At 42.0% G+C, this 21,721-nt stretch overlaps 1 long non-coding RNA gene across 12 annotated transcripts in view; it reads left to right on the forward strand.

Moving 5' to 3' along the window:
• Positions 1 to 21,721, forward strand: part of LOC109453526 (uncharacterized) — a 125,938-nt gene that overhangs the window by 92,780 nt on the left and 11,437 nt on the right. For 7 of the 12 annotated variants that reach the window (XR_012496673.1, XR_012496675.1, XR_012496674.1 and 4 more), the window contains one exon: positions 6,924 to 11,294. The exons of 2 other annotated variants lie outside the window; for them this stretch is intronic. This is a non-coding gene — a long non-coding RNA (uncharacterized LOC109453526). Of the gene's footprint in view, positions 1 to 6,923; positions 13,774 to 21,721 lie in introns of those variants that run through there. 3 more of the 12 variants (XR_012496681.1, XR_012496683.1, XR_012496679.1) reach the window with 2 other exon arrangements.

The following is a 21,721-nucleotide window of genomic DNA, read 5'->3' on the forward strand; positions in this document are numbered from 1 at the left end:
CAGCATCCTGAGGGCTGCCCGGCCTCCCACGCACCCACCGCGGGGCAGGCCAGTCGCACGCTGTCATCGCCCCAGTCGCCAGGCATCGGGTCCACTTCATTACCAGGGAAGCCCAGTCAGTTCACACTTTCTGCGCCAGCTCCTGATTTCATTTGGTGTCACTTTTTTTTTCTCTCTCTCTCACTTTTTCATAACTCAGTTGACTGGATCTGAAAGATGTTCGGGACTGGGTTTCTACCAGCTGGTGTCCAAAATGAACCCAGAGATGAAGAATTTAATTCATTCATCCTTTCACTGACTGAACACATAGTTGTTGAGTGCCTGCTGTAGACCTGGCACTGTGCTTGTTGGTCGGGGGATTCTCCTGTTTGTTTTCCAAGGTGTAGCAACTGGGTATTGGACAGCACTTGCTGTACTTTTCCATGTTTGTCTCCGGGGGAAGCTGTAATATTTGGACATCAGAATGGTGCAAATATGAGGTGATCCCTGCCCAGGGGATGCTTTCTGGCTCCTGGGGGCTGAAGGGGTTGGTGTGCCAGTTCACACGTGGGGTACTCTGCCTTAGAGGTGGGCTTTTCCCTTTTTTCTATTCATGAGATAAAAGGTGGTGCTTCCAATCCAGGCCTAGCAATTTCCTCAAATGCCCTCAAGGAAATCTTCTCTCTCTCCTTCGGCCATTTCTCTTTCTCTTTTATTTTGAGGGCTTGCCAGGGGAGTTTGTACAGGGAAATGCTTGCCATTGAGTTAGCCACAGCATGAAGGTAAATGATTTAGGATAATTTTCTGCAATTGGGAATTCCAAGTCAAGTGTGTAGGAGTCCTTTAAAAAATAGGGACTCAGACTCAAGTTAGTGTATCTTATAATAATTAATACAAAATTATTTAGAAAAACTGACTGGAATGGATAGTCCCAAACTCTGGGTCTTCCTGGTCAGAAAAGTCTCCCTCTTCTCTGACTGTCAAGACTAAGAAAGCAGCTCTTTCAGAGGGTTTGCACATTATACATTCCCAGAACTAGGAGGCTTCTGCCACTGGACCCTAGGGGTTCCTGAGATGTGCCCCAGAGGCTGCTGGAACTGGCCACCTTTGACCCCTTTCTTGCTTTTTGCTCAACCAGTTCAGAAGACCCATGGTAATAATATATATATATATATATATAATTATCCTGACTGAAACACAAGACAACAACCCACTACCACTGCCCCCTGTCTCTTCCCCTTGATCATAATTCCAGGGGTGTTCCTCTGTGGGGAGCAGGAGCAGTATTTGTTGGAAGAGAGGAGGCCCCATCAACTCCTGGTGTGTCACTGGGTTCAGTGGAGAACTTATGAGTGAGTGTTAAACCAGCTCATTGGCTGCGTTGTGCTTTGAAGACTCCCAAGGTCCAGAGGTCAAGTTCAGGACAGCTGTGCAGACAGCAGAGACTGCAGAAACTGACCTAGTGCACTGATGGATGACCCAGGAGGTGTGGGGGTGGGGGGGAAGGCTCCCCAAAGCCTCCATAGTGCTTTGTTATGCACACTTTACGTTGTTTGGCCCTGTTTCATGTTTGAGCAGATGGCATGGGACTGCTGTATGTGTGCCGGGAGAGGAGGTGGAGGGGAAAGAAGAGGCAGGAGGCCATTTCTATATAGATTGGTCAGTTTGGCTAGCCAGGTATAGCTTGATGTCCCTGAGTCACAGCTTCCCTTCCTTCTCTACCTCCCTACCTCCGTCCCTTCCTGTTTTATCCAAGAAATAAATATTAATTGAGCATGTGCCACCTCCCAGGCCTCGTGCTGAGTCCTGGAGATGCAGTGACATCACCGTGGTCTTCACTGTCGTGTAGCTTCATCACCACGCATAGGAGGCCAGTGATAGTGGGAGCAGAGACACCCCGTCCTACTTCTAACATGGGATAAGGGGTGCTCCCCAGTCATCATGTGACTGTCATTTCAGAACCACGTCACACACAGCACACCCTGCTCGGGGGTTCTTTTCTGTCCCAATGACTTCGTCTCCAGGTAAATCGTTCTCCCTTCCAGGGAATCATCTCTTCTAATCCCTGCTCATCTGTTTTCCCACTGTTTGCTTCATGGCCCTTCCCCAGTATTTACCGGCTGCTCTTTACCGTTCTGCCTTTTTCTTTGGGTTCCTTTTAGTAGGTGGCCCATTCCTGACTGACGTTTCCTCACCATCTCTTGGCATCTGCCACATCCCCACGTCCTCAGCTTTGCGGTCTCCTTGGACTTTGTTCCTCGCATCCTCCGCATCCTCCGACTGGAATCCTCACTCTTGGCAGCTGGCTGCCTTCCGCTCACCTACGGTCTTGGATATCTTGCTGTCATCCTTCCTCCGTGTGTGTTCAGCCAGGGGAGCTGGGTGGTGGCAGGCGTCTCTGCAAAACTGACATCCTGCTTGTGTTACGAGCCTGCATTATTAACAAGACCTCCTTGACACGGCATGTTCAATACGAGCCTGCTGCAGGACACAGTGGCAGCTTCTGGGTCTGGCCCAAGTCTCACAGCTGGAAACAAGGAGGCATCTTATCTTTGCTCCTCGAATTTGTTCTGGAGTTTGATGCAATGTGTAACATGAGCCCCCCAGCCTACCCACCATCTCCCCAGGGGCCACCTAGACCTTGTTCACTTGGCTTTCTCTCCTTCTCCTCTGCCACCGCCAGGTCACTACCGCTAACAAGTGTTACTTGTTAGATGGCCTCCGCCAGAATTCTAGTTCTAGCACTTACTGGGCTGTGTGATTGTCAGTGTATTATTTAAGGTCTTTATGCCTAAATTTTTTCTTCAGTACAACGCACGTTAAGTAGTGCTGAGGTCACAGGGCATTGATGATAAGATAATTTACATAAAGTGTTTGTCCCATGCCTGGGTTCTGACAGCTTGATAGCAGTGGACCCAGGACTGCACCTCAGCCCCCCGTCTCCCAGGCTTTCTCCCTCACCCCAGGCTCTCACTCACGAGTTTGCCTCACAGAGTAAAATACTCAGTGATCTGAGCTTGTTGTATATTATAAAAGCAGTTGTCAAGATTTCTTTCTTGATTTTTTTTTGTTTTGTTTTCAGATGACGTTAGGTGATATTTTGCAAAGAAATGTAAAACCTGCCATGACCATGGAACCTTGGTCTATTGATAAAATCAACTAATTTGATGAATTAGTTATCAACCAAACAATAATTATACGTAAATAATAATTCACCATTGTACAGAACTCCAAATGTAGAAATAATTAGAAAATGTTAGGTTGTTAACATGCTTTACTGATCCTAATAGCATAGAAAATAATAATGATCAATTTATTTGTAGTATCTTTTATTTGTTAGTAGTTGTTATTTATCCTGATTTAAGGAAGATAGAAGCCTATGTTGTTGATGATTTTGAGCTTTAAGAAAAATATGTTTTTAAAGGACTTGTGGCATCTGGTCTGTAACTAAAAACCTCTGGAAACTGCACTAGATTTATAACCTGATTTTCTTGTAAAAGGCATTTGAACAGATTTTGAAGGACTGGCCAAAAGTCGATGTGTATTTGTCTGCACTCCTTAGAATCAGACCTCTTTTATCCTCGTAGAAATCTTGAGCTTTTGAAATACAGTTATGATTTGTATGTGGTTACTTATAGATAACATTAGGCAAACCTTCTGCTGAAAGGCCTACCACAGGCTGGCTCACTGAGCATTCCCGATGGGACCTACGATAAGACAAAGCAGAGTGGCTTGTTTGCCATGGTCAGGAAAACACCCCTCCACAGAGCTTGGCCTGGGCAGCAAAGGTGACATCAGAATTTTTTGAGAATTGGAAAGTGGTTAAAAGTAAGCTCAGTGGAAACAGCAAGGTAAGGATTCTGAGAGGAAGAATGCAACGAATTTGGGGTGAAAACTGTCTGTTGATGCTTTCCACTGAAGAGTTGATGAGACTTTTGTGAAGTTCAGTCCTGCAAAGCTGCGGTCATACTAATGAAGACAGTGAGGTAGCAAAGCCGTGTGAAGGTCGACAGTAACGGCTGGTTTCAGGTCTCTGTCAGGCTGGGTGTGGGGAGAATGGTTTTCCTTCTCACACCTAAGAGAGATGCTTTCCTGGGGCTGTGGTCCTAGGCACCCTGTTACCACAATTTACAGGAGTGTTTGAGGGTGTTAGACTAACCCCGTTTCACAGGCTCTGGCTGCTGCAAACAATATCAAGCTTCTGCTAACAAGGAAGAAAGAGGGAATGGACACTGGATAGGTAACCAGCTATATTTGCCACATCAGGTAGGGAGAACGACTGAGGCCAACAGAGAGGCCTTGCCTTCAGAGGCATGGTTCCTCTGGGGCCAGGTACACAAGTAAGACTCCACCTCAGCACCAGCAGTTTCTTCCTCTAAGCTCAGGGCCCTGACTCCTAATTACCTAAAAGTCACACTCTGCTGAATTATAGTCTCCAAGGTACTAGCAGGAATGTCCCATCAAGATTCTGACCATTTGCTCTTGGGTCAGTCCAGGCTGATGGTTTTCTCCATCTTATTGCATCTTCCCTCATTTCATACCACCTTCCTCCTTTCTCACCACATTCCAGCCACACTGCGTTTTCCTGCCTCTAACACTTCAACTCAGTGCTGCCTCAGGGCCTTTGCACTTGCTGTGCATCTTGTCTGGAATGCCGTTACGAGGATTCTTTGTATGTCTCCCATCATTCAGGTCTCAGCTCAGCTGTCATCTCCTCAGAGAGGACTTTCTGGACTGCCTTTTTGAAAGTGGCCTCTGTCCCCAAGAACACTCCACCCCATCATCCTTCTTTGCATCTCTCCCTCTCTGAAATGATCTCGTTTATTGGTTTATATACTAATTTGTCTCCACCATAACTGCAATTGAAACTTCATGAGAGTCTTATCTTATCTGTCTTCTTCACAACTGTAGCCTCAGTTCCTAGAAAGGGCCCGAGATGTAGTTATAATAAAACATTAAAAAATAAAAACAGCTAACTTTTTGATTGTTTATGTTGGACCAGGCACTGTTTATATGACCCTCAATGTATTATTATTATCTGTGTAATCTTCCTAACAAAACGTATTACCCCAATTTGAGACACAGAAACGGTAAATGAGACCATAGACTTAGGAAGTGGCAGAAGTGGCATAAATTAAGTGCACTATACTTATTACATTTTAAAAAACAAACCTTTTATTGTTTTGTTCTTGACTCCATGTCCAGGTGGTGTGTACTGTTTGTAACACATAAAAATCTCCTGGCACAGATAGATTACAGAGACTGATGCTTCTCTGTCCTGGCCTTATTAATTTTCCAACAGTGCTAGGTCACATTTCCTTCTAAAGTTTTAACATGCAATCATAGCATGAGAATCACCCCTCCTAAGATTACATAGCAGAATTATGTCATTCTACACTGAATACAACAAGCCCACACCACATCTTACTCTTTAATTTTATATGTGATACACATCACACACATGTGAGAAGCTCTTTGATTAGGTAATAAATGCTTATCTGCGGCACTAGAAAATATCACCTGGGACTTTCCACTCCATTCTCAACCAAACAGCCCAGCCAAGCGAATAGCTATCTACAAACACACTGCCCCATGATCGTGTCTCATCCTACTTCCCCTTATCAGTGTGACTTTCAGTTAGGCATGGTCTCGCCCTGCTGCTCTCCAGGCTTCTGTCTCCCCACTGGGGTGCTCTTTCCCTGGGCAGTTCCCATTTGCGTTCTCTTTCCTCATCGCTGGCAGGCTCACTACACCTGCTTACCCACCTGCTTTCACATGTCTACAAGAGCTTATTCACTTAGCAGCAGGCATCAAGCATCCATCACTTTATTCTACAAATATTAATTGATGCCCACTGCCCATTACACAGTAGACGTAAGTGCTAAGGAAACATGAATGAGAAACAGGGACATGTTTGCTCCCTAAAGCTAAGTCTTATAGGAAACATAGATATTAATCAAGAATCAAAATGATATCATGAATGTGAAGGAAACTTACAAGGTGGCATATGTATATACATTATATATACATATACATATGCACATATACATATACAGACGCCCAAAGGGATGAATATTCCAAGAAGGAGAATACAGTCAATAGTATTAAATACTATTGAGAGATCAAGTAAGATGACAACTAAAAGTACCCAAAGGATTTAGCCACCTGAGACCCACACAAATAGTTCCATCACCAAGTGGGAGGTGGTAGGAATCATAACGCAAGTAGAAAGGGTCATGTGAATTCAGGAGAGAAAAACATCACTTAGAACTGAGGCAATCAAGGAAGGCTTTATGTAAGAGATGGTATTTAAGTTAGGCCCTGAAGGATGGGTAATCTTTTTAAAACTAAAGCCAGAAAAGTGGAGGAAGGAAGGGCGCCCCAGCTAAATATAGCATCACGAAAGTCATGATGGCTGCGAGTTTGAGGTGTGTTCACTGAGAGCTGAACACATCATGTTGGGTCTGAGGGGCTAATGACAGGGGACTTTCTTTTTATGAGTTCCTCAACTATAGCCAACATTCCCTCAGGTTACTAGCCTGATTATGTAAATGAGGAATAGCTGTCACCAAACTGGAACTAACTTCGAGCTTAACTGGAAGAGCATCTGCCTATAAACTTGCCTCTCTTTTCAAGAGACCCCTGGAGTATCTCGCGTGTGAACTCAACGGCAATCTCTTTCCTCTCTTTCTCCTTTGAGCCTTGGCCTTTCCTAGGACTCTCAGAGTGTCCTGGGCTTGCAGTGCGGATGTCACCATCCATGGCTGCCTCTGCCACTCAGGTTGCTGCTTCCATGGTGAGGACTTGGCTTCTCCGCCTCTGGCGGACTGCAATGGAGGAATGCCCTGTGTCAGGTGATCGCCTGTGCGACAGCAGCCCCGTGCTTCTCATCTTCCACTTCACTCACTTATCTCATCTTCCCTTCCCTTCACTTGTTATTCCAGAAACCTGACACTAGAAGACACAGGAGGGATGAGGAATTTTGGATGGAAGACAATTGAGGTGACGCTGCCCTGTATGTACTCAAATATCCTCTAACCATCGTTCCCAGAACAAGCTGGTGCCGTCTGACTGTCTGGCCCCTGGGAAAGTCCATTCTTCTCTCACTCAGCACCCTGTCTACGCATAGGTATTGCTCACCCAGAGCTCAGGAGTCAATCTCCATGGCCAAAAGCCTGCCCCTGTGCATTTGGTCTGTGTCTTGTTCCCAAGTTCTTAGGACCTTTCTGCCATTTGGGCCCTGTGAGTCAAGCCCACTTGTCCAGACAGAAAGACTGAACAAATTAGAACTCAGGTTGATATTTCCATTACATTCCTCCACTCTAGGACCCTTGACATAACACAAATAGCACAGTCTTTAATGGGGGGTCATTGAGGGCATTTGAGCAGGGGACAGGAATGCACAGACCATCCTTGGAAAAGATTGCATGTAGCAGTGGTTTCCATTAGATTTGAGAGCGGAGCCTGGAATGGTGAACTGTTAGGAGACAAACCCTGGACCAGAGGGATTGACGCAAATGTGGAAAGGTGGGGATGGGTTTCAGAAACATTGTTTTGGAGTAGGGCTTGAAAACATGTAGCCCCATTTTGGCAGCAGAGGCTGGTCTGAGAACAGGGCTCAGCTGACTGCAGGAGCCCAGGGCAGGGATGCAAGTGTGACTGTTGGGCCAGGCCCTTGCTCCCAATTAGTGACTGGGCCTGGAGAGCAGAGCCTGACCGTCTGGGATGGCAGTAGAAAGTGGGGTGGGGAGGAAGTGGACACCTGAATGACAGTGGGATGCAGTTCGGAGACACACAGTGTCTTACTGAAGACACAAGCTGAGTATTGCGATGCACGGGCACCCAGTTTGGTAGGGGGCCCTTGTTGTTCCATCTGGGGTACCAGGGAAGTATCATTCAGTCACCTTGACCCAGGCTCCCCAGGGAGTCTCTCCTCTGAGACTCTCCATCTCTTCACTGTAAGGTGCTCCTTGACCTGCCATTTAGTCTCATCTGATTTTTCCTCTTCATGGAATTTGGACTGACTTTGCTGGGGCCCCCTAAAGTGTAGAGACCACCTCATTCACCCACTCCAGGCAGACATTTTATAACATGAGGGTGACTGAATCTCCCTGGTTGTGTCAACTCCACTTTGCAACGCACAACAGAAGGCCCCTTCTGTTCTTGTGCCATCCCCAGGGGATGATGTCTTCACCCAGAAAAAGGGGCCCCTTTTTCATAGCCCTGCTCTCCAGCAAAATGAGGAAGTTTCCCAAGTGAAAGCCCTGTGATTTCAGGTGGCACATAAGGATGGGGGAGGGGTAATGGGGTGGCGGTGAGTGATTTGTGCCCAGGGCCTTTAGTGCTGCAGGGATGACAAGGCCATAGGATTCCCGCCTCAGCTCCTGGGAGACAGACTGGGTGGGGGGGACCCTGTGAGGATGGTCTCTGAATCACTACCATAAACAAACAAGCACATCCTTAGACAAACCATGGTAATTAGAAGGAAAACATAATGATAGTGAAGTTACCTTTCTCCATTCATTCTGCAAGCATTTTTCTGCATGTTTATTTTTGGCACAGAGCTATTTCAGGGGTGGGGCGAGCATGTTGGGGAGAGGAAAGTGAATTGGTCCAATGTGGCAGCTTGAGAGGGGGAGATGGTTGGTGGGGGATGGGCAGTATTCGTGTTTGGTCTGTGGAAGATGAAACGAAGCCCTGCTCTGTGGGCGGTTCTTTGATCCTCCAGTAACTGCTAGAGTAGCAATTATCGTCCTTAATGCTGAGGGGAGTCTCTGAGAAACCCTTTAACCTGCTGATTTAGGTTAGTAGATACGGAAGTGTGGGTGTCTGTGAGTGAGTGAGTGAGTGAGTGTGTGTGGGAGAGAGAGAGAGAGAGAGAGAGAGAGAGAGAGAGAGAGAGAGAGGTTATTTATTAGATGTTTGATGTTTAGTCCATAACATAGCTTTCCATATTTGAGTGTGATACAACACCGTCAAAATAAAATTCTGTTTGGCTGTTGAAAATTTAACATCTGAACACGTATACGGAAAAGGCACAAAATCCTAAATTTAGTAGAACATAAGACTTCCTGAAACTTACAAAATTGAGTGAAATAATATGCTCAAGAGTCCTGATCAGACATCTTGTCAGGAACCATTCTTCCCTCATAGCCTGAGCTCTGGAAGCTGCGGGATTTAAATTTCTGCTAGGCCATTTTCTAGAACTTACTTAAGTTACTTAACCCCTTTAAACCTTAGTTTTCACATTTATGAGATGAGAGGAACCTGTAACATGGGGATAAGCTACCTTATATGCTTGTGTTTTTTAATAAGAATTAAATGAAATAATTCATGTAAAGTACTGAACCCACACAATGGTTGGCACACAGTTGATATTTGATGGATTACTATTTTTAGAAAATACTTGAAATAAAGTATATGTTAAAAGAAAAGCTCATGTTCTCCTCAGAAGCCACTGACAGGGCTAGAGTGAGGGAATTGGAATCCACAAAATTATTAAAAATTATTTTAATTTCTAGTGATATGAAAATAATTAAACCAATTTAAGAGACTGTTAAGAACCTCAGCCTCTTAATAAACAAATAGAGCAAATAAATTGATTAGACATGAATACTGTAATGTAGACAAAACAGAGATGCTCGTGATGAAAACTTGGAGAAAGGAAAAGAGGATTCCTGAGTGAGGAAGAGGAGTGGAAGGCCAGGAGGCAGGAGAGTGATGCAGGAGGGGAGAAGTGGTGGAGGGGAAGGGAGAGGAGGAGAGGAAGGGGACAAGAAGGAGGGGATAGGAGGGGAGGAGAGGAAGGCGAAGGTAGGGAGGGGATGTGAGGGGAAGGTCCTAATAAGTCAGCGCTCACACCTTCCCCTGGTGGAGTTTTGATGCTCAGCCCAGAGGCTGTCCCCTTCACCAGCCCTTGCTCAGCTGGATCCGGAGAGCCTAAAATTCGGGGCCCAACTCCTTCCTCCTCACCCAAGTCCCATCTAACCCAGAACACGTGCTTTACTTCTCACCAGTCCACCTACTCCCTGTGGTTGTCTCACATCCACAGCCACAGCCACATCCCCTCAACCCACACAGAGCTGGGGCAGGTTGGCTTCCTGAGCACCACCCATCCCCTCTGGCCCAGAACTGCAGTCACCATGGCACAGGCCTGGTGTCTCTTCTGCTTTATTTCAACCTTATTTCTCTGTGCTGTTTGGGGTATTTAAAATGATTACATAAATAGTATTTTGCTGTTTACACTCAACATTGTGTTTCCAAGATTTGCCTATTTTGATGCTTGTAGAACTAGTTCATTCATATTTTAAATTACTATATAATTTTCCATCTAGGAATGCATTAAATTATCTTTCTATTCCCCAATTGATGGACATTTAGGTTGTTTTCAGGTCTTTTTTCCTATGACAACAATGTGACTAAAAATATTGTTGTAGACTTCATGTGCACTTGTATGATCGTATTTCTAGTGTATGTGTGGAATGCAAAGCTTCAACTTACTGGCTGTTACTAAATTGTTCTCCAAAGTGATTACGCATCTACCAGAACTGTATGGGAATTCTCATTCCCCCACAACCTTGCTAATACTCAGTAAAGTATGACTAACATTTTACCACTGTCTTAATTTGCATTTCTCTGATTATTACTGAAGGTGAACATCACTTTATGTGTTTTTTGACCATTGAGATTTTCCTCTTCTGTGAATTGTGTCCCCATCTTCTCTGTTGGGTTTCCTTTATCTTCTTTATTTGTAAGAGCTCTTCAAGTACTCTTGGCAATGAGATTTTGTAGGTTATATGGATACTTTAGGATTGCTTGACAAGAAGGGGTGATGCCCTCCTCCGTGTCAGACACAAATTAATTAGTTGGTTCTTTTATAAAGCAGTGAGCTATAAATTAACACAGGGGACAAAAGTCAACCTAAAGGTTTTTCAAACAAATCTCTTTTGTTTTATAAGCAAGATAATATTAGATCATTATAGGTATTAACTACACTGTTTTCTCCACTTCTGATGCTAAAGTTCCTTCTTGTATTTCAGAAGTCTGCATAGTTACGAGCCAGCCCATCTTACAAGAGGTGGACTGAAAGGAAGGCTGTCATTTGGTGGACATGACCTTGCAACTGTTTCCTACTCAGAGAAGGTGTCCAAATGCCCTTTTTATAAAAAGTCAGAATGACTGACAGAGATGAAATCCAGTTGTAACTGTTCTTTTCTTATTAGGGGCACTGAGAAGTGGGCTTTTCTTAATAGAAACATGTAAAGAAGCAAGCAGGAACTATTCTTCTGAATAAAGATGGAGATGTGTGAATGACATGCCTCTAGTCTTTCTCTGCTTGTATTTTGTATGAATTATCTCTTGGGATGAAATAGTGATGGCTTTGTGTATGATGCTTCTAGAAATGCTAGTACCCATGTTTTATCTCCTCCCAGAGGAAGGAAGAATTTTAAAATGGCAAATGTCTGACAGCCTTGGCATGTAAGGCAGGATTTTCCAAGAGTTTTTGGCATACTGATTAGCAAATATCTTCTTCAGCTTATTGGTTATCTTGTGTAGTTGGTGTTCTTTCTCATCCAGAAGTGGGTGACCACTCACTTTGTGCCCAGTCACATAGGCCCATGCACATGACTCGTTACCCATCCTCCTTATGCCATTATTTGAATCTTACGTCTTCCAGGACCCCGACTAGTCAGCTCAGCCATCTGCCACTGTCTTTGAGTCCATGTATATCTTTATCTTTGGTCCCTTCTCTTTCCACACGAAGTGGATGGTGAAGCTCATCACCTGAGTCTGTTCATCAGAGGGGTTTCCCTTTTCCACAGTCCTGAGACACCCTGAGCTGGGCTGTAGTGGCGAAGCATTCCATTTTTACCTTGTACCAACATACCAAGCCAAGAATGCCTCTCCCAAATGATGCCATAGGTGTGAGCTGAGGGGCAGACAGGAGTGTAACAGAGGAAGGTGTCACAGAGGCCTGGGTCCTCTGGACTCTCTTGATCCTGAGCCCAGATAATATCACTTCCATTTTATAATTGGCTGTTCAGGGCACCTTCCGATTTTAGGCCCTGTTGAATCTGATGTTACCCATCATCTGGCTGAGCAGACACCAGTTTCCACCAGAGCCCAGTAACACATCAGGATCCCCAAAGGCGCTGCCTGGGCTTTGGGCTGTGTGGTCTCCTGCACTTCAATTCTTGCCACTGTAGGTTCTGGTGCCTGCTTCTTTCACAGTCCCTGGAAACGTTCCTTTCTATAATTTGAACTCAGTTATGCGTTAGGGAAATCATTTTGTTTGATTTCATCCTGTACTTCTAGGTGTTTTCAGCAGGAAGGTAACCTGAACATGTCAGCTCTATCTACCATATTTACTAGAAATTGTACCAACTTGTTTTTAAAATTCAGGATGGTTCATTCACTGTAGTCACAGAGAATTTTATGGATAAATTCAATGGATAACTTCAGACATTATAACAACATATGCAGGACAATTTCCCTCCAAGCTTCAGATGGGTTTTCCATTATTTGACACTCAATATGTGAACATTAAACTTTTCTTTATAGTGAAAGGAAATACTCTTTCTACTGGAAACAGTTGGTGTTTATAGTTTCCGCATTCCTAAAGGTCACAGGATCATTCATGTAACATCTTCTTGCTAGAAGTGACTGCTCAAGCTACAGCAATATTATGTTGAACCATTGCCTGGTGATTACGGGAAACTTTAAAATGATAAAATACAGAATACGGACATATAAATAGAAACAGTTGAGAATTTTCAGATACTCCTGATAAATAGAGAAAGGAGTAAAATGGGTACATTTCCCTTATTTTCAGAGCGAGGACTTCCAGTTACATTTGAGTACTGAACTTAAATCTGCCTCCAGGCACTGCAGAGGGAGGGAGCTGACATATGCACCGCAAATCACACTGAGTTTGGCTGCCCTGACAGCATGACAGAGGTTGTGTGTGTGTGTGTGTGTGTGTGTGTGTGTGTGTGTGTGTGTGTATTTTTTGTTTTCTTTTCCATCAGAGATATTCCCAATGCATAAGGCAAGTGAAGGCACATTTTCACTCATTTGCTGGCAGACGTGTCTACAGATGCCATCTTTTCCATCCTGCTTCCCGCACACAACATAATTACAGGGCCGTGAGGTAAGGGCCAGACCACAATATGCCTACAGGGGTCCAGAGAGACGGGGGAAGTAGGTGATGCTTGAAAACAGGAAGAAAAAACTGTCATGTAAAGACATGCTAGAGCAGAGCTGTGGCCAAAATGATCATGTGTGAAGCAGTTGCTGAGGCAGGCGTCCAAGAGAATTGTATTTGATTCTCATTTTAAAATATCAGATGTGTAGTTTTAGGGTTGCGAAGCTAAAAATAGGCATCACTCCATATAATCCCCTGCCTCTATTTTCTTATAATTAATTCTCAACCAGCTTGCATTTCCCTATCATCATATAAGAGGTTCATTAAGGACAAAACTTGAAAATACCCCAGAAATAAAATAAAGTGTAAAGTTAAAGTCATATGCTTATATGAGTAATATACTAATATCTGTTCTATGTGTCAAAGAACGTTTGTTGTTTCTTCCTTTCAAGTAATGTTTAAATACAATCTTACAGATGCCTCTATCATGAGGCATTATTGATTATAAGTAAAATGCAATGACCATTTCTTTGGTCATTCTGTGTATATTTTATTTAGTTTTATAAACAATATGTAATTCATGATTGCATGTGTTTAATATTTTGGCAGGAAACCTTCATAAAAAGCAGAGCAATAAAAACCATATAGCACGTTGTTGTTGTTTTTCTTTTCCTACTTCCTTTACTGCATTTTCTCCTTGTCAAACTGAGTTGGTTTCAATTGTTTGGTCGATTTTCTCAATCTCTCTCTCTCTCTCTCTCTCTCTCTCTCTCTCTCTCTTTTCTATTTAAGTCCTCCTCTGTGTTTCTATTCACTACATTCCTGGATTCCTGGTTTTCCCATGTCTTTATTCTTTCCTCTCCTTTATGGGCAATGTATGTTCCACTTTGTTCTCTCCCAGTAGCCTTCTGGTCCCAACCAGGACTCATTTAAATAGTTTTGTTTTTTCCAAATGGTGGTCCTGGGCAACGCTGGACCATGGGACGAAAGCCACTGTCATATAGCTTTCCACCAGGAGTACCGGCTGAGCATGTGAATTCAGCTACCAAAAACCTGAAGTCCTTTATGTCCAGCTACCAAAAGACTCAAGTCCTTAGTGATCTAGCAGCATACAGGAAATGATACTGTCTCCAAAAAGTCACAGAAAAGCTATAACTCATTGGATCACTCAGGAACTGTTCTCAAATATAGATGATAGGGTTGGTAAAGATTCAATTCAATCCCCATCAAAATCTGAAGTTTTTTTGTTTGTTTTTTTCCCCCCCAGAATTTGACAAGCCTATTCTAAAACCCACATGGAAAGACCAAGGAATTAGAATTGCTAAAACAATTTTAAAAAGAAGAACAGAGAGGATCCATGCTTCCTTATTTCAAAACTTAGTATAAAGCTACAGTAATTAAGAAAGTATCGTATTGGTGGACTGTAGCTACATTGGTCAATGCAGCAGTATAGGGAAACTAGAAATAAGCACACGATATATGGTCAATTGATTTTTCATAAAGGTACAAAAACAATGTAATAGAGAAAAGATAGTCTTTTCAACCAATTGGGCTGAAACAACTGAACATCATATGCCAAACAAAACAAAACAAAAAAACACAAAAAACAAAAAATAACTTGACCCATACCACACATTTTATGCAAAAATTAACTGAAAATGGATCTTAGGTCTACAATTTCTGGAAGAAAACACAGAAACAAATCTTTGTGACCTTGGGTTAGGCAACTAAAGTAATACTAATAATTTGATTTCGTCAGCATTGAAAAATTCTCTACGAAAGACGCTGTTAAGAGAATGAAAAGATAAGCCATATATAAGGAGAAATTATTTGCAAAACATATATCTGTCAAAGGACTTGTATCCAGAATGTAGTAAAAGAAAACTCTCAGAACTTGATAATAAGAAAACAATCAACCAAATAAATGATGGTCAAAAACTTTGAACAGATACTTCACTGAAGATATGCAGATGGGGGAATAAAGCACTGGAAAAGATTCTCACCATCATTAGTTATTAAAGAAATGCAAATTAAAGCCACAATGTGATACCACTGCAAGCACATATATTAAAATGGGTTAAAAAAAAAGTTAGGCTGCCACGTACCAGAACTCTTTTATACATTACGGGTGGGATTACGTAATGGTAAGCCACTTTGGAAAATAGTTTGGTGGGTTGTTATAAATTTCAATTTATTCCATAAGACTGAGAAACCCTATTCCTACATGTTAGCCAAGAGTAATGAAAACTTACATTCACACCAAAAACTACATAAATATTTACAGAGGCTTTATTCATAATGGCCCAAAATTGAAAACAAGCCAAATGTCCTTCAACTATTGAATGGATAGACAAACTGGTCCATCCATACAGTGGTATATTATACAGCAATAAAAAAATTACTAATACATGCAACAATATAGATGAATTTTATGTGTATTACGCTTAGTGAAAGAATGCAGACAGGTTGTATACTATATGATTCCATTTATATGACGTTCTGGAAAGACCAAGGTAGTAATAAGAAGCAGACCAGTGGTTGCCAGGGACTGCAAGTGAGAGGAGATGACTCTTAAAGGGGCATGAGGGACAGTATGGTGGGGGTTTGGGGGGGTAGAAATGTTCTACATCTTGATTGTGGTGGTGGTTACATGGCTGTATGCACTTACACAAATTCATAGAACTGTACACCGAAAAGTGAATTTTACTATATGTAAATTGCATTTTCATTTTTTGTTTGGGAATTTTTTAAAAATTAATTTCTTTTCCAATGACAGCTGACATGCAATATTATATTAGCTTCAGGTGCAAAATTATATCTTATTTTTTTCAAAAAATTAAAAATAGGGCAAGAGAGGTGACAAGCAACAAAAGCAAGATAACTGTTGAAGCTGAGTGATGAGTTCCTGAGGTACATAACCTTATTCTCTGGTGTTGCACATGATAAGCAGAAAAGTTTCACGGTAAAAAGTAAAAACAACAGCAACAACACAGCAACCCTCTTGGCCTAACTGTCCCCGCTCATCACCATACCTTTTCTGGGGTTTCAGCAAAACTTCCTGAAAGCTTTCACTTCTGTACCTCCATTCATCCTTTTGTCCCCACTACTCCATTGACTCATGGCAAGGTCAAAAGTCACCAATGACCTACTGACCTTCATGTAGCCAAAGCAAGAGGTCATTTTCTTTTCTCATTTTACCCCATCTTCGAGCAGCATGTGTTAGTTTCTTTTCTTGGTTTCCGTGACATCATTCATAGTCTTGTGTTCCTCCCCTCTGTTCACGCCTCTTCAGTTTCATTTGCTGCCTCCTTTTTGCAAAACCTCTAAACTGTGACACATCTGAGGGTGAGGTTCTCATCTCCAGTTCTGTTCTATTTACACTCTGACCCTAGGTAATTTCACTGGCTCCTGTGGCTTTACATACTGTCTATGTCTCTGATCCCCTAATCTGCACCTGGGGCCCTGACCTCACCCAGAAACGTCCCGGTCAAGTATCTCACATCCTATCTGACACCTTCATTAGGAAGTCTATTAGGCATCTCCAAATTATAATGGTCCCATCCTCACACCTGTGCCCTAGTCTACATCCCAGTAAATGGCAGCCATGTCCCCAGTCACCTGAGCTAAAAGCAGGAATCATCCTTGCCTCCTCTCTTGCCATCATCTCCTACCCTCCCCGTTACTAGTCATCTACTTCCACAACGTACACTGAATGCTTTCAGCTTTCACTTCTACTACCAAGATCCTAATTCAAGCCTCCATACTTCTCGTCTTGTTTGTTTCTTTTTCCTAATCCTCCCTCTCCTCCTCCTTCTTTGTTAAATGTTTATATCTAAGTTCTAAAATTCATAGTTTTATGAATGGTGCCTCTAATGCATGACACTTTAAATTTAAATTTCTATGAAACTACAATACTCTTTCTTTTCTTAGAGAGGCTGGATTTTTAAAATACTATTAAATAAAATTGAGGACTCTGATCAAAGTGAAGGTGGGAAAATATAGAAATCCCCTGTCTAGTTCAAAGTTAATGTTTGCATTGCTAAATTTGAAGATGGAGTTTAGTACCAAGTTACTGGAAAGAAAGTACACACTATTTGTTCAGGGAAATGTAATACTTGAAAACTAATAATATTTGAGCTGGGTGGTACAGATTAAATCTTGAAAGTGACCTTACTATTTTGCTGCCAACTGCCTTGAGAAACCTACAGATAATCTTAGGAGAGAGAACACTGGTTTCTTTTAGAATTTGTTTGATTTTATTAGGACTAATTTATTAGTTAGCCATTGGGAACCTTGTCTGGGAAATTCGTAGATGGACAATGCAGCATAATTTAAAAATTCATGACCTCCAGTTCCACGTTGATGAAAGGTGTCTATGTTCTTTCGTTGGTCTGGATACAAACTAAAGAAAACTTTATGTTCTCTTACTTCTGATATAATAGATCAAGATCTGTTAGTTTTTCTCTTAGGAATTATTTACCAAACTGTCATTATCTTGGAAACTTTCTTCAGATTTTCTAGAATCTCCTTAAATCAGGTACTATAACTGAATATGACTATAGAAAATAATGGCAGTGAGGTTGGAGACAAAAGAATCAGGAAAATAATACTAAATACTAGCAGTTTATGGTTATTCCTTGGCGTTGGCTAAGGCAACAGTTCCTGGCAGATGTTACCACTGTCAGCATCTGATACATGCCAGGACTATTTGGCTTCTCACAATTGTCACACGAACCATGAGGAATTTCCTCCATCACATTATATTTTTTGTACACACTTCTTTTAAAAAGGTGAAGTTGAATTTTACTTTAGTCTATTTTTTCCTTTCTAATGTAATCCAAGATCTTAGCAGTCATTCTTAATATACAGCCAGTGCTGTATCTCGTATCAGTATCATTTAGTTTTCCTCCCTGTGTTTGCTAACCTTCATCTGTCATAGTTGAATTTAACTCTTTTGGAAGTTAGTGATTTGAACTAGTTAAGAATTCTTTAAATATGGATTCTTGGGTTCTTGTGAACACATGACTTTCTTTTTGGCAAATATCCAAATAGCAAGCAAATGTGCTTTATGACTATATAGTTTCCCCAACTTCTCTTAAAATTAGGATTATTATTGGCCTCAAACCCTTTTAATTACCTATTGAGTGGACAATAAATCCTCTGAAATTTGGGGCTATAACTTTTGAAGGAAGGGGGAGTTTCTCTGATGCCTTCAAGGCTGTGAATAAATTGAAAAAAGTATGATTCGGTCGTCATATCTTCCTGTATCTTTCAAGGTCCCTCCTGGTTTGGTGAATCATAGTTTTGTTGTGTGTTTTGTTTTCTTTTAACAAAGCAATGCATGTATGTAGTTTAAAAAGTCAAATAATACTAAAAGGCTATAACAAAATACTGTCATATACGCTACACAGACCAATCCCACTCTCCAGAGACAAATTTATTAAATACTTTTTTCAGCTGTTCCTTTTGGTATTTACCTGTATATTTCCTTTTAAAAATATGCGGGTATTGCTACCTCTTGATACTTAATTAACTTTTGACTTACTACTATAGTAGACGACAGTTTCAGTTTTCATGTAGCCTCTTTTCCCTCCCACCTCCCTCATATATTTGTATTACAGTTGTTAGTAAAAACCATATGTAGTGTTTTCATTTTATGACTATGTACCTATTGTTCACTGCTGAGTCAGGAAGTTACATTCTTTTATTTAGAGACAATAATTGCCTCAATTTTTCATTTGCTTTATTTTCTTTGAAATTTATGGATTAGTTTTTCTACAACTTCCTACAGCTTTCATATGGTTAAACCATTTGCATAATCTTTTATTTCCATTCTTTATGTGAAAAACCCTTAACAGTTCCTTCCATATTTCCGCTCCAGTTGGACCAGTAGTTTTCTAGATATATCTGTCACCCTGCACATGTTACCCTAATACATTAAGAGGTGTATTAGTCAGAGTTGTCCAGAGAAATAGAACCAACAGGATGTGTGTGTCTGTGTGTGTGTGCGCATACATGCACGAGAGAGAGAGAGAGAGAGAGAGAGAGAGAGAGAGAGAGAGAGAGAGAGATTGAGATTTTATTTGAAGAGTTGACTTACACGATTGTAAGGACTGGCAAGGCCAAAACCTACAGAGCAGGCCAGCAGGCTGGAGAGGTAGTGAAGAGCTGATGTTGCAGCTCAAGTCTGAAGCTTGTCTGGAGGGAGACTTGCCTCTTCCTCAGTCTCTTGTCTCTTAAGGCCTTCAACTGATTGGATAATCTGCTTTACTCGGTGTCTACAGGATTTCAATGTTAATCTCATCTAAAAAAAAAAACTTCACAATGATATCTACACTGGTGTTTGACTAAAAATCTGGGTACCTTGTCCCAGCCAAGTTGACGCACAAAATTTACTATCACAAGAAGTAACCAAGAACATCAGGGCTCGTTACCCAAATTTTGCTGTGTAAGAAGTCCTATCCTTGCCAGTACCCTACCTTTCAAATTCTGGCATCCTCAAATTTCCATCTTGTTTTCTCTGCCCAATGAGACCACCACTGTTTGCTCCTCGGGCCTGATTTCTGTGTGCCAGTTTGGCAAGTGCTCTCAGGGAGAAAACCATGGTGAATGTCACATATTCCTCGTGTGCTCCTCTGCACTAATTGCTGTCCAATGTCTGAAAAGAGTTGGTTCATATATTTGTCCGGGGTTTATAGCTGTTTATAGTAGGAGAATAAGTACAGCACCAGGTACTCTTTTCTAGCCAGAATCAAAAACCTGGTTGGGCTCCTTAACAAGCCTTCTAACTGCTCTCTGCTCCCACTCTTGCTCCTACAATCTATTCTCCACCCAGAACTGAGTGGTCTTTTAAAAACTGAAGTCAGATCATAACGCTCCCTTGCCAAAGCTCTTTGCCAGCTTCTCATCACAGTTAGAATGAAAGTGAAGCTCCTTACTCCAGCCGTCAAAGTCCATCATGACCTAAGCTGGGCCTTTCCCTCCAATCTCCTCTCTGTCGCTCCCCTTCTCCTCACCACCGCTCAGCCACACTAACCTTCTCTCTCTGCTCCTGTAATGGGCCAAGCTGGTTCCTGCCTTGACTTTGCATCATCCAATCCCTCACCTGATACACTCTTTTTCCTCACTGTCTCATGGTGGACTCTCTATTGTCACTCAAATCTCAGCAAAAACATCACTTCCTCAGAGAGTATATCCCTGGTCAGTCAACGCAAGCAGCACCCAAGACATGTCCCATCACTTTGGCCTGTTTCATTCTCTTCCTAGGACTTTATCACTAACAGTTCATTTCAGAGCAGTTTTCAGAAACTTTTCTTGTTCATGTTTTGTGTCAATTTTCAGTCTCCCTCCACTAGAATGCAACTCCGTGAAAGCAGGAACCTTGCCTGAATTGTTCACTGCAGTACTGTCAGCACTTAGAACAGTGCCTGGTATACTGGAGATTCTCCATCAAATCTAAATTTGTTCAATGAACGAGCAAACCTAGGACCAGGGCTGGCGCTACCTAGCGTAACAAACATGTTAACAGGAATTTGTTTTGGTCGCCACTTGTGTGGCTTCCAATCTGGAAGGTAGCTGTGAAAGTACTATTGCCTTCCCTGGTTTGGCATTAAGCAAGCATGTTTTGGTGTGTGTCTGCCATGTGTCATGGCATTTTTTGAGTGTGTGCCATGTGTCATCACCAGAGAAGATGTTAAGAGCACAGCCTTTGGAGTCAAACAGGACTGGGTATCCATCTTGTTTTGCCATCTTCTAGCTATATCATCTTGGACAAATTAATTAATCTCTCTAAATATCAGTTTCCCCATCTGTGAAATAGGATGATAATCATCCTTATTGCATAAAAGTTCTGTGGAAGTTAAATTAATTAATGTATGTAAATTATTTAGGATTATTTTGGCACTGTATTTTGAACGTTCGAAATATGGTTAGTGTTATCATTATTAACGTGATGGTGATAGCTATTTCGTGGGATTAACAGAAGTGCTAGTGGGGGGTAGTATTGAATAAGTGTGAAACACAGTGCCTAAAAGTCACCTTTTCCAGGAAGATATCCCCAATAAACCGGGACCCCCTCTGATTACTTCTTGGCTTCATGCTCTCACCACATACGTATTGTGTGTTGCGACTTGGCTCTTCTTATAAGTTATTTTTTCTTTTCCTTGAATGTCATTATTAGTGCTGCAAAGCCCTCATCTCTTTTAAGAATTTATAAATGTTTAACTAAATCATATATTCCCTTCTATCCCAGTCCCCTTTTCCATGAACAACCATTCTAAAGTATTTAATCTGTATTACTTCTCTTTCAGTGTTCCTGTAAACTGTGTACCAGTGTCTCATGTGCATGTCCTTCTAGTTTCCATAAATGCTCTTGTATTCTTATGCGTCACTGTTTCTCACATTTTCATCACCACGCACGGTCTCTTGCTCTGCACATGTTGCTATGCACATACCTACTGTGCACGTCTTAAGGATGCAAAGCGCTCGTGAGCATTTACCACATTGTACCTCTCTCTGCCCCCACTGATTCTCTCTCAGGTGACCTTTGCTATCCCACCACCAACTGCAAAGCAGACCCTTGTGCGTGTCACTTCATAA

This window comes from Rhinolophus sinicus, linkage group LG05 (assembly GCF_036562045.2).
Source record: "Rhinolophus sinicus isolate RSC01 linkage group LG05, ASM3656204v1, whole genome shotgun sequence".
NCBI lineage: Eukaryota > Metazoa > Chordata > Mammalia > Chiroptera > Rhinolophidae > Rhinolophus > Rhinolophus sinicus.